At 39.2% G+C, this 16231-nt stretch overlaps 1 protein-coding gene across 2 annotated transcripts in view; it reads right to left on the bottom strand.

Annotated features, from left to right (window-relative positions):
- The window catches only part of pvalb6 (parvalbumin 6), a 45127-nt gene that overhangs the window by 4702 nt on the left and 24194 nt on the right, over positions 1-16231 (bottom strand). Inside the window, exon 1 of one of the 2 annotated variants that reach the window (XM_069701437.1) lies at positions 6946-7049. The exons of the other annotated variant lie outside the window; for it this stretch is intronic. The gene's annotated coding sequence lies outside the window, so the exon portion shown is untranslated. Of the gene's footprint in view, positions 1-6945; positions 7050-16231 lie in introns of those variants that run through there. 2 annotated transcript variants of the gene reach the window in all.

The raw sequence follows: 16231 nt of genomic DNA, 5'->3' as shown, positions 1-16231 counted from the left end.
GAAAAAGTAATTTGGTGAAACCACCTGCAGAAATCAGTTCATAATTTGTGCATTTCAATTCCCTTACAGAAAGAAAACACATTCATTTTCCCATGTTTTCCAGATTATACACATTTGGTCACATGTATCACACATTTTTACCACATGTTGCAACATATGATAACGTGGGGAAAATATGTGGAAAAGTTTTCACATGGGAATCTACATTGACTTCACAAATTAGACCATGAAAGTGTTCCAAAACCACGTTTCACATGGGCAAAATACATGTTTCAAATGTGCAAGTGTGTCATGTGGTCATATGAATTTTTGCACATGTAAAATTTAAGTGGGAATTCAAAATAGCTATATAACGCCTAGAGTAACTCTAATAGTTACCAAGCAGGTTTTAGAGGGTCATATGGGCATTACATCACACCAAGGAGAATCTATGGGAATCCACAGCAAAAAAACAGAACATAGGCAAAGGGTAGCAGTGGGCCAAACTGTCTTGTGTTATTTTTCTGTTGGCTCTGTGAGTCATGTATTTATTCATTTATGGATTCATTGACTTAAATTCCTGCAGATAAACTGGAAGTATATTTGCCCCGGTTATATGGTCAAGTGATAGATGTCAAAATCCCTTCGAAAAATGCTTTCCGTGTGGATTTCCCTCGAGAGCCCAAAGCAACCCGAGGGTACCCCTGGGTATAGCATGTTAGCTGGCTAACATTTGCTAAGTAAGACTAAACACAAAAAGTGTTTTGTTTCGTTTTCATTGTAATACAATGAACCAGGCAGGTTGTATTAAAGGCACACAGCAAGTTTCCATCATGTCCAGTGTATTTTCTTCAGACTACAAAAGATTAGTGTCCCTCTGTACAGAGTTGTAATCCCTTGACAATGCATGTTGAGAAGTCTATTGATCAGGTTTCCTCAAAAACCCAATTTGATGACTTAAATAAGCTCTCAACTGCTCTTTCATTCAACTCATCAAGCGGAAAGACTTCAAGTCAAAAGAACTCATGTCTGTAAGTTCTGAGGTGGTTTGAAAAATATTGAACAATTTGAAATTTTTACCATAGTTTATATGTTTATAATGCATCCGCTGGGGATCACGAATATATGCCCTAAATTTCATGGAAATCTTTTAATAACTGTTGACATTTAGGTGTGTAACAAAGGGGCCACTGTTAAATTCCTATGTGTTGTCTACTGTTTTTCTGCTGAAAAACACACAAGCATAAAATGTCTGGTACAAAAGTCAGAGAAGTGACACTCTATACGCATCATCCTTGTATCATCATCATCATCATCATCACTGTGTACTGTTTGTGCAGCACAGAATGCTGACCTGGCCAATATCCTCCCGGTGTCCTTCTCAGTGTTGGAAATACAGTCTGAGTTGCCTCTACATTTCCACCGGTCACAAATCTCCTGCTACAGTATTTTGCTGCATCATGCCTCAAACAGTGTGACTATATTCTTATATCATCAGCTTCATACTGCACTTTCATCTAACTGCATATTATCTGCAGTAACACTAATGTTATTCATGTGGATTCCTCTCTAAACTCATACAAACACAAATTAAACACATCTGGATTGTTATTGATGGTAATTGTGTCCATAATTATAAACTACACAATACACGGGGACCATTCAAAGTTGTTCATTTCTTTCTTTGGTGTCACGCTTGGCTCCGGTGATGTATGAGCTTCTGGAGAGGCATGTTGTTATCTACTTCAGTAACATACTGCTGCACACTCAGATCAATACAGAACAGTGCTTAACTTGTCTGGCCTCACATCCAATGTTTTATCATTATAAAAGCACAACCTCCTTCACTGACCTTTACCACAAAGGTGTCCATGGGGAAAAGAGGCAATTCACTGTGAAATGAGGAGGATAGGATTGATTTACTGAGATATCTCCATCAGTTTGTGTGCTACCAGTGGAACTGTATAAAGCAGGCCGCATTGATTTAGTTAAAGGAAAGCAGACCAGTTGTGGCTGTTCTGATGTTTGATCTCAGTGAATAATCATCAACAAAATAAAGACCTATTGAGGCTGTGCAGCAGAATGCCATGAAGCTTTATTTTAAGTCATGTCTTCCTATTAAAGGAGTAGTCACATCTTTTTAGAATTATGCTTATTCACTTTGTTGCAGAAAATTTGATGAGAAAATAATACCATTGTCATTTTTTTGGCTGTAAATACAGTATGATGCTGGAGCCAGCACTAGGTTAGGTAGGTCACAAAACTTCACTTACCAGTGCCTCATAAACTCCACAATTAACACATAATATATTAACCCTTTTCTACACAATGACAAAGCTAAAAGCATCTCTCTGAAAAATGCTGAACTATTCCTTGAAGTCTAACTTTAATGTCAGTGGATTTATAGGAAAGATGAGGTCACTCCACCCTGGTAATCAAAAGCCATACAAACTACAAATGGGCTCAAATTGATTCATGTAATCAAGACGATTTTTTTTTATATTTAAAATAAAGATATTTCACAAATTACGCCATTAAAGTTATATTACTGTCAAAGCTTGTTAGCCTGAAAATGAGCAGTTGTCCATCACATCAGCTACTGTACCTCCATTTGGTTTACACTTAAATACATAACAACCGGTCTCCAACAGTTCTTTAAATCTATATGAGCATATAGATGGTTTGTTCCTTCCCTTAAATACGACCAACAGAAGTGTTTCCTCAATTAGCGATGCTGGTTAAGTTTAGGAACAGAATCACTTGGGTTCGGGAAAGATAGTGGTTTGGGTTAAAATGATGACTTGGACTATTTTTGTGTGGCAAAGTTACTACTTCTTAAAGTCATGCAAGCGTCATTGTCGTGGCAATAGTAAATATGGCTTTAAAAAATTGGTCCGACTTGTGTCTAGAAACGAGAAGAGAACAGTCGTGTCAGTCTGCTGTTGTATTGTCATGCAATCCCGTGGTGTCATGGCAACAGTAAACAGGGTTTTAACAGACTATCCCAACTCCACCCAACCTGCCTCCCCCTAACCAGAAAAAACTCACAATATATAGAAGTCCTCTGACGTTTATCATTTCTCAAGGACACCAGATTGTAGTTATGTATACGACTGCTAGAAGTGACTGTTGGTCTTAAAAAGCTGCTTGCACAAAAGATCAATGGGATTGTATTTTGGAGGAGGACAGTCTCTTGGTTTCCATATAAACATCTTTAGGTTCAGTGTCGCACTAGGCAGAAATTGTCAAGAGGCAAAACAGCAATGTTACGATAAAAGGCTAAACCTTGTTACTAAGTGTGAAAATATGAAAATTATGGGACAGTGTGATTTGACCTCCTCTCAAAAAACAGAAGTACTGTTGATGCGAGTCTATTTTTCAGTTATTATAGTTAAAGAAAACCTGAAACAGCCATAGATGAAGAAATAAATACTGTAAGTGAATACATTCTAATATAATGAAGAAGTGACAATAATGCTGGAGTAAAGCCTTGGACACTTGGTTTTTAATTTCTTCTCTGGAAACTCTGCACTTAATGTATAGACCATATCATTCAACCTTCACATAATTTTGAACAACGTAGATTTAGGCTTTTGTAACATAACTATATACTTATTGAAAGCAACAACCATTTTTAAGTGACAATCTTCCCCTCTGAGCATCATTCAGACTTTCTGTCTGTTATCTGTTGAACTGCACCGCTGATAAGATGTTGCTTGTGTATAACCATTAACTTTGCTAGATCACATATTTCAACCTAAATCAACCTGAATCAACCCATTCACCCTGAATTGCCTTTTACAGTGCTGATTTCTGCAGTCTTGAAAGCTTGTCCCTGAGGTGTGCTGTTTACTTATTTAATCTCCCAAATAATCAACATTTCCATCCTGAGGCAAAATGCTGCAGCAAGACAGAGTGCAGAGAGATCAGACACAGAGGTCTGAATTAGAAAGTGGATTTAAAGAACGCTAGAGCCAACACAAACTCCAGATTCTTATGAATGAATTGCTTTTGGAATTTAATTCTAAGGTTGTCATTATTATTGCAACAAGGGTAATTTGAAGTTACTGTACAAAGACACAGCCCAGATAGAAAAGTGTTTGCTGAGCATATATGTATGTATGTATCTATCTATGTATAAAGAGAAAAATAAGCTAACAGGGGACATAAAACGGTTGTGCAACACTACATTAAGCTGACCTATGAGCCCTTTAAACAGGAGGAGATGCTGAACGTCATGTGGTAGGCTGGGGGGAAGTCCCATGACCCTGATTGTCTCACTATGTATGGGAAACCTAACCGCACTGCAGGGCTGCCAATCCCCAGTCTACTGTAACAGCTGCATGAGTGTGTGAATATGTGTGTGTGTGTGTGTTTGTGCAAATGTTTGTTTCTGTTACTGAGGTTTCCAGGCAGACTAGAGCTCCAAGAAGAATATACTTGCACTTGAAGAAACCCGAGCCCCTTGTGTGTGTTTGTGAAGACAACTTTAAAAAGCTGAGAAATTGTGTGTATGAGAGTGTGTCTTCAAATAGAGCAAGTCAAGGTGGAGGGGCATGAGAGACATACAATACTGCAGAAGAATGTGCCACCTTAGTATCACTGCAGTGTGAACTGGAAGAGAACCTCCTACGGAAAGAAGGCTTTGATGATATTGTGTGTTTGTTTTCTGTTTGTTTCTCTTACATTCTCTTCAATAAACATTGTTCCTGGGAATTATGATAATTATGTGATTCACACACCCCTCTGGCTTCATACTGTTTCATTTCAATTTCAACTCAGGTCACCAAGACTAGTGTTAGTAATGAATGACTTTAATAATTGAGGACATTCTTCATGTTGGTTTTTTGTTTTGTTTTGTTACTATGACAATTGTGCTGCAACCATAAAACACAGAGACATATATGATAGTTATATACCCATGGCTACACTAAGTCATTCTTGCCATATAAGTTTTTCAGATTTAACTTCTGCCAACCAGTGTCCTGAAGAGCCACAGTTACTGCTGTTGGAGCTTTAACGTGGAGACAATGAACCACTCTAAGAGGCCATTTATTGAATCAAAGGGAGGCTTCAGTGATTTTCCTCCTTCATGAAAGCTTTTTGTCTGAATGGCCCCCTGATCTGCTCAGTTGATCTTCAAAATAAGTTTAATGGCTAAATGGAAACAGAGCTATCTTTTCAGTATGCATTACATTGCATTGGTTTCATAAAGTGGCTGATATGGAGGGGAGGAAGAGTAGGGTTTGGTGTTTGCTCAAAAACATGCATACAGCCGTGCACAAACACAGCAAGGAAAAAAAAAACGTATTTGATAAGAGGAGTGCAGAGGCCTGGGGATCATCTGGCTGTTATCACCACTGTCCACTGTCTAATCCTCTGGCAGGTACAGGACAGGACGGCTTAACCACACAGTTACAGTTTGCCAACAACAATTCTCCTGCATTTGAGGTGTGTGAAGGTGTGCATATGTTGTTGAGGGGCACATTTTAACAGGCCTCTCTGTGGACAATTTAACAACTGTTTTATTCCAATGAACTCAGGAAAACCAACAGACGGCTTTTAGCAATAATCAAATTTTCAGATCCTATTAACATTTTGGCAAAACCCCTGATTGTTTGTGAAACTCATTAATTTAAACTGTTATAGACTCTGTCCTAATCCAATTAAATGTCCTATTTTTTGGGGGGGAGGGACATTTCAATTTGTATTAGATGTGAAATCATAGGTTAAAGTGAATTAATCAAAATTCAACAAAAATGAAAGGTGTTTTGTTAATTTGGAGGAGTGTGGGTGCACACATGACATGTAATTGTCACTCTTTCTACTCAACTTTCTTCTTCAACAAAAAATCTCAAACGAACACATCTAATACTTTTATTGCTGTTATAGAGTTTTCACTGTAAAGCATCTTAGCTGTACACATGTTGATGTGAGAGTGAGCTCGGGGAATCACTAAAGTCATTAAGATTCATCAGGAACATGAATTTCTGTTACACGATTTCATGGCAATCCATCCAGCAGTTGTTAGGATATTACAGTCGGTCCCTGGAGTCATTCTGCTAGCATATTTGCATAACACCGTTCCTAGGTTACACATTCCCACTTAACATACAGTAGGCACCATGCAGATTCATAATAAACTGATGAGAGAACTTTGCAAAGGACATGTATGATGAAAGCATGCTGACTCAACACATATTAGCATAAAATATCACCAAACAAATTAAAGATGTAAATTCCATTTAATCTGCAGTTGGAAGCATCAACATAATGAGTGTTTAAAGGCACACATTATTCATTGTAGCACAAACAAAATATTATCCTCATTAATTAAGTGAGACTACATCCACTCCACTATGAAAAGTCAAGGTGTGGTCGACTGTATGAGCGTATGCAACATTTTTTAATTCTCTGTGATCAGTCATTGAATCAAAAGCACATCAATATATTGTGAAGAGGAACTTCATGTCTTTGACTGCATCATCATTTTGATTACGTTACCCTAGCGCACCGACGTGAAACCACATTTAATCTCATTAGGAGTAATTAAAATATGACCTTGAAAAGATTTCACAAGTAAGCAATGCAACAAAATTACACCTATGCTGCTTATTTTGGCAGCAAACCGTTGCTATCAGAAAAGTAATTACTTTGCTAATATACTGGCTCTGTATCTAAATCTAATCTGACTCTTTGGAGGAGCCTGTAAAAGAAGGTGAATTGCCTTTCTTATTAGTTTCATCTATCACACACATTTGATTAGAAAGTAACACCAACTGTACATAAATGTCAACTTGAAATATCTCTCATGGTCAAACACGTGATCTGCTGCAGGTAATACAGTCAAACATTGACCTTTGTTCTATATCTGCCATCTGTCTTTTTCCTTCAGGCAATATTTTACACCACTAAAAGCTTTTTTGTTTTATCTTGTTTTGTAGCTCATTCATTTCCTCCTCTTACCTTGTTTACTGGCAGACAGGTGCTGAGGTGGGAGAAGGGCCAGATAGGTGCAGGAGGGATGACCAGTAAAAGAGCAGAGGCTTGGCTCTTTCTGTTTTATACAAGTCCTCTCCAACTATTTTAGGATGAAAACCGGGCTCCCAGTTCAGCGTGGGGTCAGTGCCATTGGGCTGCGAGGTCGGGCCGTATCACTTTCCTGACTGGACTCATGCTAATCAAACATTACTATTAATAATTGTCAATCTCCGCCCCTCATTCCAGACAGATTTTCTTTTCTTATACTTAGCCTTCCTCACCCCTCCCTTCCTCTAATGCTCCCTCCTTCCAGCCATTTGATTTCTCCGCCTAATTTTCTCCCACCTCCCACCCGAAGGACCTTGTTCTGTCCTCTAATCCCTCTCTGATCCAGTCCCTCCCTCCTCTCGTTCTCTTTGCTTCACTCCGTTTCTGCTCTCTTAAACTTTTAATTTTCACATTTTAATTCCCATCAACTATTTTCCCCTTTAAGGCATTCCGCATCATCAGTGACAAATTACAAGGCCTTGCTACTCCATCAATATTGTTTTGTTCTCTCTCCCTTATCTAAATGGTTGAAAAGCTTCCAGCAATCAAAATAAAGCTTCTTAAAATCAAACTATATGCAACAGTAAACCATCTCTTCACTATCTATTTACTGTCTGTGATCAACGTTTTCTCTGTTGCATGTCACACATCATATGTCATTAACAATGGTTGTGGTGGCAGATTTAACTCCTAATTCAAATCCTCAGCATATTGTGGAAAATTCAATCCATGATTTCTGTCAGACGTAGACCGAAGGAAGTTTCTAATTTCTAATGCTGATTTTTACAGCTGAAATCAGAAGTCTCACTGGTATAATGTACTGTATCAACTGTGGCTAGATAGCTAATGAAGCTAACATTAGCTCCTTGAGTTGGCTGAAAATGTTGTCTATTTTTTTACATGTAGATTAATTTCAGCAAGTTTTGATCAGGCACCATCCCCACTATTACCCTGGCAGAAAATGTACATGAAAACTCATGCTAAAACTCGTGATCACGTGTTTACATAGCAAATGTGATTGTGCACATGTAAAACAAGTATTTTGCCTATTGGAAACGTGGTTTGGAAACATGTTCATGGTGTAATGTGTGACGCCCATGTAGATTCCCATGTAAAAACCTCTCCATATATTTTCCCATGTTATCATATGTTGCAACATTTGGTAAATATGTGTCATACAACATGGCACTTACTGATAGCACTTTGTAGTTTGGCTTTCTTGAAGAAATTGTATTTTCTTGATTCTTGTTGTTCTGGGTTTTGCACCCTCATGGTTGTAATGCACTTATTGTAAGTCGCTTTGGATAAAAGCGTCAGCTAAATGAAATGTAATGTAATGTACATGTGATCACGTGTCCTATATGGAAAACATGTAAAGGTTTACAAATAAACACTCTTTAATCAGTTCTGCACACTTTTGCTCTGGTGTTTTGGGTCTATAAAGACTATAGATAAAGTCACCACACTCCACACTCTTTCTGTGCAGATCATCACTGTCACTGCAGCCCCATACACATTGCCTTGAGAAGGAATCCAAAGACAGATGTGCTGTGACAAGTTAGGGCTGCTAACTAAACACATGTTATTTGTGGGAGGGGTTTAGAGAATGGCAAATTGTTGCTCGAAGGATCAGGTTGCTGAAACAAACTAGTGAATAAAACAAAAGATTAGTGGACTTTGCGGCAGTGGTCAGACGGAGGAGCAACCCACCTGACATTTGTGAGACAATCTTTTTAAAGTGTTGAGTCCAGCATCACTATCTTGTTTTTTTTGGAATCAGAAGTGACCATATGGATGAGCTGGAGAGGAGAACCTCAGAAAAAGATGCCTGCTCACTTATACCAGAAACCTGACTGCATCGCAGGCGTGTTAATCAGACCAGGCCAACTACTAAACATACCTCTCTTCAAGGATTAATATCTAATTAATTTTGGAACTATTTTCAGAAGAATCACCAGAACACTGATCAAAAGGAGTAAATTTAGCTAATGACACCATTATGACAAGTGGAAAAAATGTATTGACTTTGTATTTCAGTAAAGAAGTAGGCGCTTTTTGAATGGGAGTCTATTGGAGCCTGAGCTTTTTTGAGCCAGCCCCTACTGGCCCTCAGTGGTATTGAACGTTGAGCCACTTCCGCATTTGCCTTACTTTTCAAATCCTGAATCCCATACAACTATTTTATATACAGTCTGAGTCAGAAAAAGATAAGCAGAGATTTGAAGGCTATTTTCCACTGGCTCTGTGTCCGACACGTTCCGTCTCTGACGCGGCTGCCGGAGTGAATCGCCATCATTAAAGTCAATGCTTCATATCCCACCGGCTGCGTTGCGTTCCGTCTCACCAGCGTCCAATTTCATCTATTTCTCACGGAAGCCGCTCGGAGACGCAGCAATGTCAAGTAGAGCAGATCGATTGGGCAGGAAGTTTGTTGAGAAAACAGAATAAAACTCCAGGAAAACCTTCAAAATAAAACCGATGTGCAAACGCCTTGTCGTAAATAACTTTACTACATCACCGTCTAGCCTTGCAGTCTCAATTTGGACAAGAAATGCATTCTCCTCTTGCTACAGACACAGTATGTGAAGTAGTTACACAATAAATAGGAGTAACTATGCTTTTAATGACTAAAACACAGCCGGCGGTGTTAACTTTGTCTGTAGGCTGCAGCACAAAGGAGTAAATGACCAAAATAACCACAAAATGGACAAAAAAGAAACCTTTTAACAACGTTTACAGAAGCACAGAAATCAAGGAAACCTCACCAAATGAGGAAGGAAGATAAAACGGGCAGACAAAATGCTTCTCGTCTGACACGCCGCCGGTGGAATATGAAGCGTAGAGGACGGAACAAAGTCAGACATGTCTTCAGTGGAATATGCGGGTTAGACCTCCATGGTCCACTGTGCTGGCCTAACCTTGACTTTGAAGAGAATGAACCTCCAATGGGCCCCAACAATTAAATATCCAGGCATTGGACAATCAGGCACCACATTCCTCTGGGACAGTGCAGCCCAACCCACCCAGGCAACCTCCCTGAAGCTCCCTTATGGATGTGAAGTGATTATAGATCAGAGCAGACATCAGCTGTCTCCGCCTTTGGTATTACTGAAGAACCTCTCGCCCCGACCTTAAAGAAGCTTTGGTTGGGAGAGACCGAGACGAAACTCAAAGGCTACTGTGTGTATGTGAAAGCCATAAACAAGTTTTATTGGGCGAGATGGATTGATGTGTGTTTAAGGCTCATGCACGTGTTGTGAATGTGGACTGTGAGGATTGGTGCGAAAGCGTGAGAGATTAAAAACGGGGATCCGTGTTCTCAGCTGTGAAACGCCTTTTGACAACAGGTGTCCTTAATTCGGTTACTGTCAAGATATATTATTAATGAGATCACTATCCCTTTTTTGTCCTGGTAAAATGAGCATTGCCGGTCTCACAGCTTGGGATATTTCTCAGCCTTGTTAACTCTGCTCCCCTCATCCACTGTGAGACTGCAACAGAGAGAGGTGAGGAAGTCGAGCTGCAACAGGAGCAGAAGATAAACTGATACGGGAGCCAGAAGATACAAAAAGTATTTTCTGTGGGGGAAAACTGAAACAGAGAGAGGTGAGGAAGTCAAGCTGGACAGCTACAGAGGAGTAGTTGCTTGTGTGGGGAGGTTGGGAGATAAGGGTGGATGATGTAAGAGGAGAAATTAAAATAGTAATGACACAGGGGGATTAAAAGACAAACGCAGAGCGAGCGAAAGAGCAAAGTAAAAAGATGGGATGAGGCCGGTGAAGTGGTGGAGGGCCAGAGGTCGGCAGGGGATCTCACCAGGGCATGAGGCATCTCGTGTGTAGGGTCATACAGCAAACTCCAAAGACTGGATGACTCTGGCTTGTTAGGAGGTTGCATTTGGAGACAAATAGGAAAACTTCATGTTTTTTTCACTACTTTTCATCAGCTGCTCCTAACTGAACAGCATCTCAATTGTAGTCCCACTGCTACAAATGATCAGATTGTCACTGCACTGTTGTCATTACAAAGCCTTTTGGCTTGTGTTTACTTTTGGGACTTCCATCAAGGGTTGTTTGAGATCGTCTCAAATGGATATGCTGTTGTGTGCTCACTGGTATATTAACGCAATTACAACCTTCCTCCCTCCTTCATTTACAGTTTGTGTTATTTGCCACTGGGGCTTACTTAGCACTCATGCAAACCATTGCCAGCTCTAATTTTGATCATGCAAACTAATTCTGCTCATTATAAAATTGTCCTGAGGGCATCTGACTTTGTTTCTCAGTCAAATCATGATCAAATATTTGTTATTGTGTTAAATTATAAAACAATAGGATAATTATATTTAAACCTTGGTGAGTCTGTGACTACTAATTTCCACCTTGTTCTTTGCCATTGTTTTGCATAGTAGACAAAAACCGACTTCCAACTTTTTCCAGCACAGATTTTGAGTAAAACATGAGATTACACATCACGTAACATAGAACAAAGGGAAGTTATTCCTTGGATCAACTGAAAGGATAGAATAGAGCATGCAGAGGAATTCCAGGGAGGAAAAGAAAGAGCAATGCTAATAAGAGGAGGCAGGAGACAGAAGAGAGAGAAAGAGAGATCCCTTTGAACCTGAGTCCAGGTAAGCCAACATAATACAGACACACTGGGAGCCTGTTTGAGTACAGAGACGGAGAGAGACACAGCAAGTACGCTTCCAGCCATCTGCTTTTATGCACATTTCAATTGTACTCACTGAAGTACACGGACATATAAGAAATGTATAAAAAAATGATTTTGCACTGAACAGTATTGTTTCAATCTCTTGTGCTTCACCCCTTTCTCTCCTCACTCCATTGCTTCCATGATTATCTTGTTCAACTTTGCTGTTTTTTACAACACAATCTGTACTTTGTCTTTGACACTTTTGCAGACAGGGGAATCTCTTGACTGATAAGTTCTCTATATATACTACCTGTGCTCCTCATGATGAGTTCAACTCTTTGCTGACACCTCTATCATTTCACACCAGGCTCCTTGGCCTTCACATCACATCTCAAAAGCCATTCAACCATCAACTTGAGGTTACCCTTTACAGCTGTCTGACGGCAGTATACGAAAGAATCAGCACGACATATCACAGGAGCAGCACACAGGCACCAACAATTTACTTAACCTTAGTTTGTGACTGTCATTTCCTGCTGAGGGTGGGGCTGGTGTTTGAGGGCATCATGTCCCAGATGAGTGTCACTATGCATGTTTGTCCTCATAGACTTAATGTCCCAAAATGCTGAAGTAGACACTAACTTCAGTGTTAGTGCATCTCACAGGGACAATACTCAAGTATTTTTGAAGAAAAAAGTATTAAGACTTAAAGCAAGCTTTAAGATATTTTTTTTGTGGTACTTTCACATAAATGATGTCAAAGACTATCTGGGGACGCTTCGGTGTGCCAATAGTGAAGAAATGAAGTGCTTATATTATACGATCTATACATCAACTCTTAGCCACTGCAAGGAACATAAAATCTATAAAAAAATGAAGGTAGTCGAAGGACTATGTAAATACGCAAAAGAAGGTTGAGCTGCACTTTGTCAAAAGCTATAGTCGCTCACACAAACACACACACACACACACACACACACACACACACACACACACACACACACACACACACACACACACACACACACACACACACACACACACACACACACACACACACACACACACACACACACAGCTACTGTACCATTGGTTAAAGAGACAGGAAGAGAAAGAAGAGCTGTGATATGGCACAATCTTTATCTTCCATGTGCACTATTATATTACTCTGTCTCAGCAGTATTTCCCATCTGTCTCTCTCAGGTTAAAAAGGAAAAGGAGGTAAAAGAGCAGAGTAAAAAAAAAAACAAGTGAGAGGACTGAGAATGGTGAGGGGAACATGGAAGGATGGTAAAAATTGACGGGAAAAAAAATCAATGGAGTGAAGAATGGGAGGAACAATAATAGATAGATAGATAGATAGATAGATAGATAGATAGATAGATAGATAGATAGATAGATAGATAGATAGATAGATAGATAGATAGATAGATAGATAGATAGATAGATAGATAGATAGATAGATAGATAGATAGATAGATAGATAGATAGATAGATAGATAGATAGATAGATAGATAGATAGATAGATAGATAGATAGATAGATAGATAGATAGATAGATAGATAGATAGATAGATAGATAGATAGATAGATAGATAGATAGATAGATAGATAGATAGATAGATAGATAGGTAGATAGATAGATAGATAGATAGATAGATAGATAGATAGATAGATAGATAGATAGATAGATAGATAGATAGATAGATAGATAGATAGATAGATAGATAGATAGATGGGGTGGCATTAGATCTGACAGCAAAAATGAAAATAAGACAGGGAGGAAGAGAAATGATTTGCCTGTTAATAGGAAATCCAATCCAATCTCAATTCCTGTCTGTCCGTTGGTGTGTGTGTGTGTGTGTGTGTGTGTGTGTGTGTGTGTGTGTGTGTGTGTGTGTGTGTGTGTGTGTGTGTGTGTGTGTGTGTGTGTGTGTGTGTGTGTGTGTGTGTGTGTGTGTGTGTGTGTGTGTGTGTGTGTGTGTGTGTGTGTGTGTGTGTGTGTGTGTGTGTATGCATATTCACCTAATACTTGAGCAGGACGATCCACCTGCTTCATCATTGTTCTTTAAGCTTAAGTAAAGGTATTTAGAAATCTACATATAAAACCCTGCACAGATATAAGGTTTTAACACGTCTGGTACATTTAGATGCAAAGGAAATATCCCTGCTGCAGGACCTGCAGATACTGGACAGAACACACCCTCTATCAGGAGTACACGGACACCACAGATACTTAGAAGACAGAAGGAATGATTGACCTGTCTACATACACTGAGAGAGAAGGAAGATATGATGGACGGTAGAAAAAGGAGACATCCAGCTGAACAGAAGAAAAGCGGATTTGCTGGATGTGATTTAGGGAGGAATTTATAGGGAGTGTGGTGACAGATACCCATCTCTGGATCTGTCCGCTGGTCTGAACAGTCTAGAAAAAAAAAACTCTCTCGGGCCAGTGTTAAGAAATCAAAGCCATGAGTTTGTCAAGGTTGTTGTGTTTATCATCAACTGTATCTTCATCTCTTTTGTTACTATCATTATCATATCTACAGTACATTGTGATCATCATCGATGAGTCGATAAGGCTGTCCTGCTGGCTCTATGGGATGATGAGGATGAAAAGTTATGAGCTGATTTAGGTGAAGATAAACAACTGTTCATGGAACAAAATTGTTTTAAACAAATTTAGTTTGTAATCTGAGTAGTAACTACGTAATTTATATTAATTTACTGCCATGTGGTGGACTGGCAACCTGTCGAGGATGTACAATCCAAAATCAGCTGAAATGGGAACCTATACGTTGTCTTTCTTAAGTTATTAGTAGACAAATGAGAATGTGTCACCTCAATAAGGTCGTAAGCCTGTAGCCAGGCTAGTCGCTCTTTGATGTGCATATAGGCACAGCAAAGCTTTGAACTAAATACTAACTTCAGCATGCTAACAGGCTCAAAATGAGGACGCTAACATCTGGATGATAAGCAGATATAATGTTTATAATGATTACGAGTTAGGTTTTTTAGCATGCTAATATTGGCTGTTTAGCATTAAGCGTGAAGTGCTGCTGACTTTGATGTTATTAGTTGTGCAGGAAGTCATGAACTGGACAAGTTAAAACTGAAATGATGACGGCAGTAGAGTAGTCATACATTCATACTAGTCCACCCAAGCCACCCTGTGGTGTAAGAGGAAAAGTCACAGGCTCACTAAAGCCATTAGGATTCAACTATTAATATCTGTAAAACGTGTCATGGCAGTCTACATAATAGTTGTTGATATACTCCAGTGTGTGTCAAAGCAGACCTGATTAACATTGCCCCATATAGCAGCGGAACAAGCATGGTGGAAAACCGAGGGTCATTTCTGTCTGAAGAGACACTGTATGAGGGTATTCTGAGGTTGATATAACTTTATCATACTGTAACAGCTTGTTCTGGTATATTTAAAACTTTACACTTGTAACTTGTGACAGGATTAGTCGGATCACTGAGGTTAAGATTTAGTTGGTTATTCTCTTGTGGATCATTTGATAATTATCAAGAGTGTGATATGCGACAGTCCCTTAGGCGGTCATAAGCAAACGACCTCTATCCCCCATTCTTTTCTGTGCTCTCTTTCTTCTCTGATTTGTATTACAGCGTACACACCAAAACAGATCATCAACAAAACACACTGTCATGATGACATGATTACACACAATATAGTGACAGATGTATGAATACAGCTGAAAGAAAAAAAACAGCTGTAACAAATTTTAAACAGCGTGGAGATACATGAACTTGGCATATGCATACTGGGGTATGCACATAGCAGGAATGCTAAGAAGAGCTACAGTGTGTGAAGTGAGGGTATAGATGAGAGGTGGGGGGGTAATAGTGTGATTCACACAGTATCTATTGCCAGCCTTGACTGGAGGAATGGTGTGAACCCGGGCAACAGCTGTCTGGGAATAGTTGAGACTGACTTCAGACGCAGTACAAGTTCTAGCATCAGATACAACAGTCTGTGACTATTCAGAGATAGAGGGGGAGAAATTTAGGAGAGGCTAAAGTTTTTTAAGAGTAAAGATAGAGAAATGTTAAATTTTGGGGGGAAATAACATGCTAGGGTTGAAGTTGGTGTGTGTAAAATTGGAAAAGGGGATGTTGATAAAGGAGAGAGTGAGGAACAGTAAGGTTAAGGATAGTATAAGAGACAAACATAAATTCAGAAAACTCAGAGTCAGAAGAAGTAAAGCAATAGTTTTGGTGTGCAGTCTTGTGGGTACATGAGGGTCTAGAGACTGTTTATGGTCTCTGGCATCCCAACAGGAGGTGTGCAGTTTCTGAGAAATGTGTCTCGAATGTAGTGCCAAGTAACCCAATCTTTGGCAAAATCACAGCTCACTACTTTTTATCTTCAGCAATTAATTTATATTAGGTGAAGTTATTTAAATTATATAAGTTACTCTTTTAATGGGACTGGTGGGATGCTTTAGAAAAATGAGAATGACTTGTTGGTAAAAGTGAAGGGAGTTTATGAGAGACATTTTTCAAACTTTAACAAGCTTTAATTGTAATATAGATTATT

The sequence above is a fragment of the Brachyistius frenatus genome, unplaced genomic scaffold (genome assembly GCF_029030835.1).
Source record: "Brachyistius frenatus isolate BFR_SWC_R1_liver_20210118 unplaced genomic scaffold, ASM2903083v1 Contig_36, whole genome shotgun sequence".
In the NCBI taxonomy this organism is placed as follows: Eukaryota; Metazoa; Chordata; class Actinopteri; family Embiotocidae; genus Brachyistius; species Brachyistius frenatus.
This window is presented reverse-complemented; position numbering and strand designations above follow the sequence as displayed.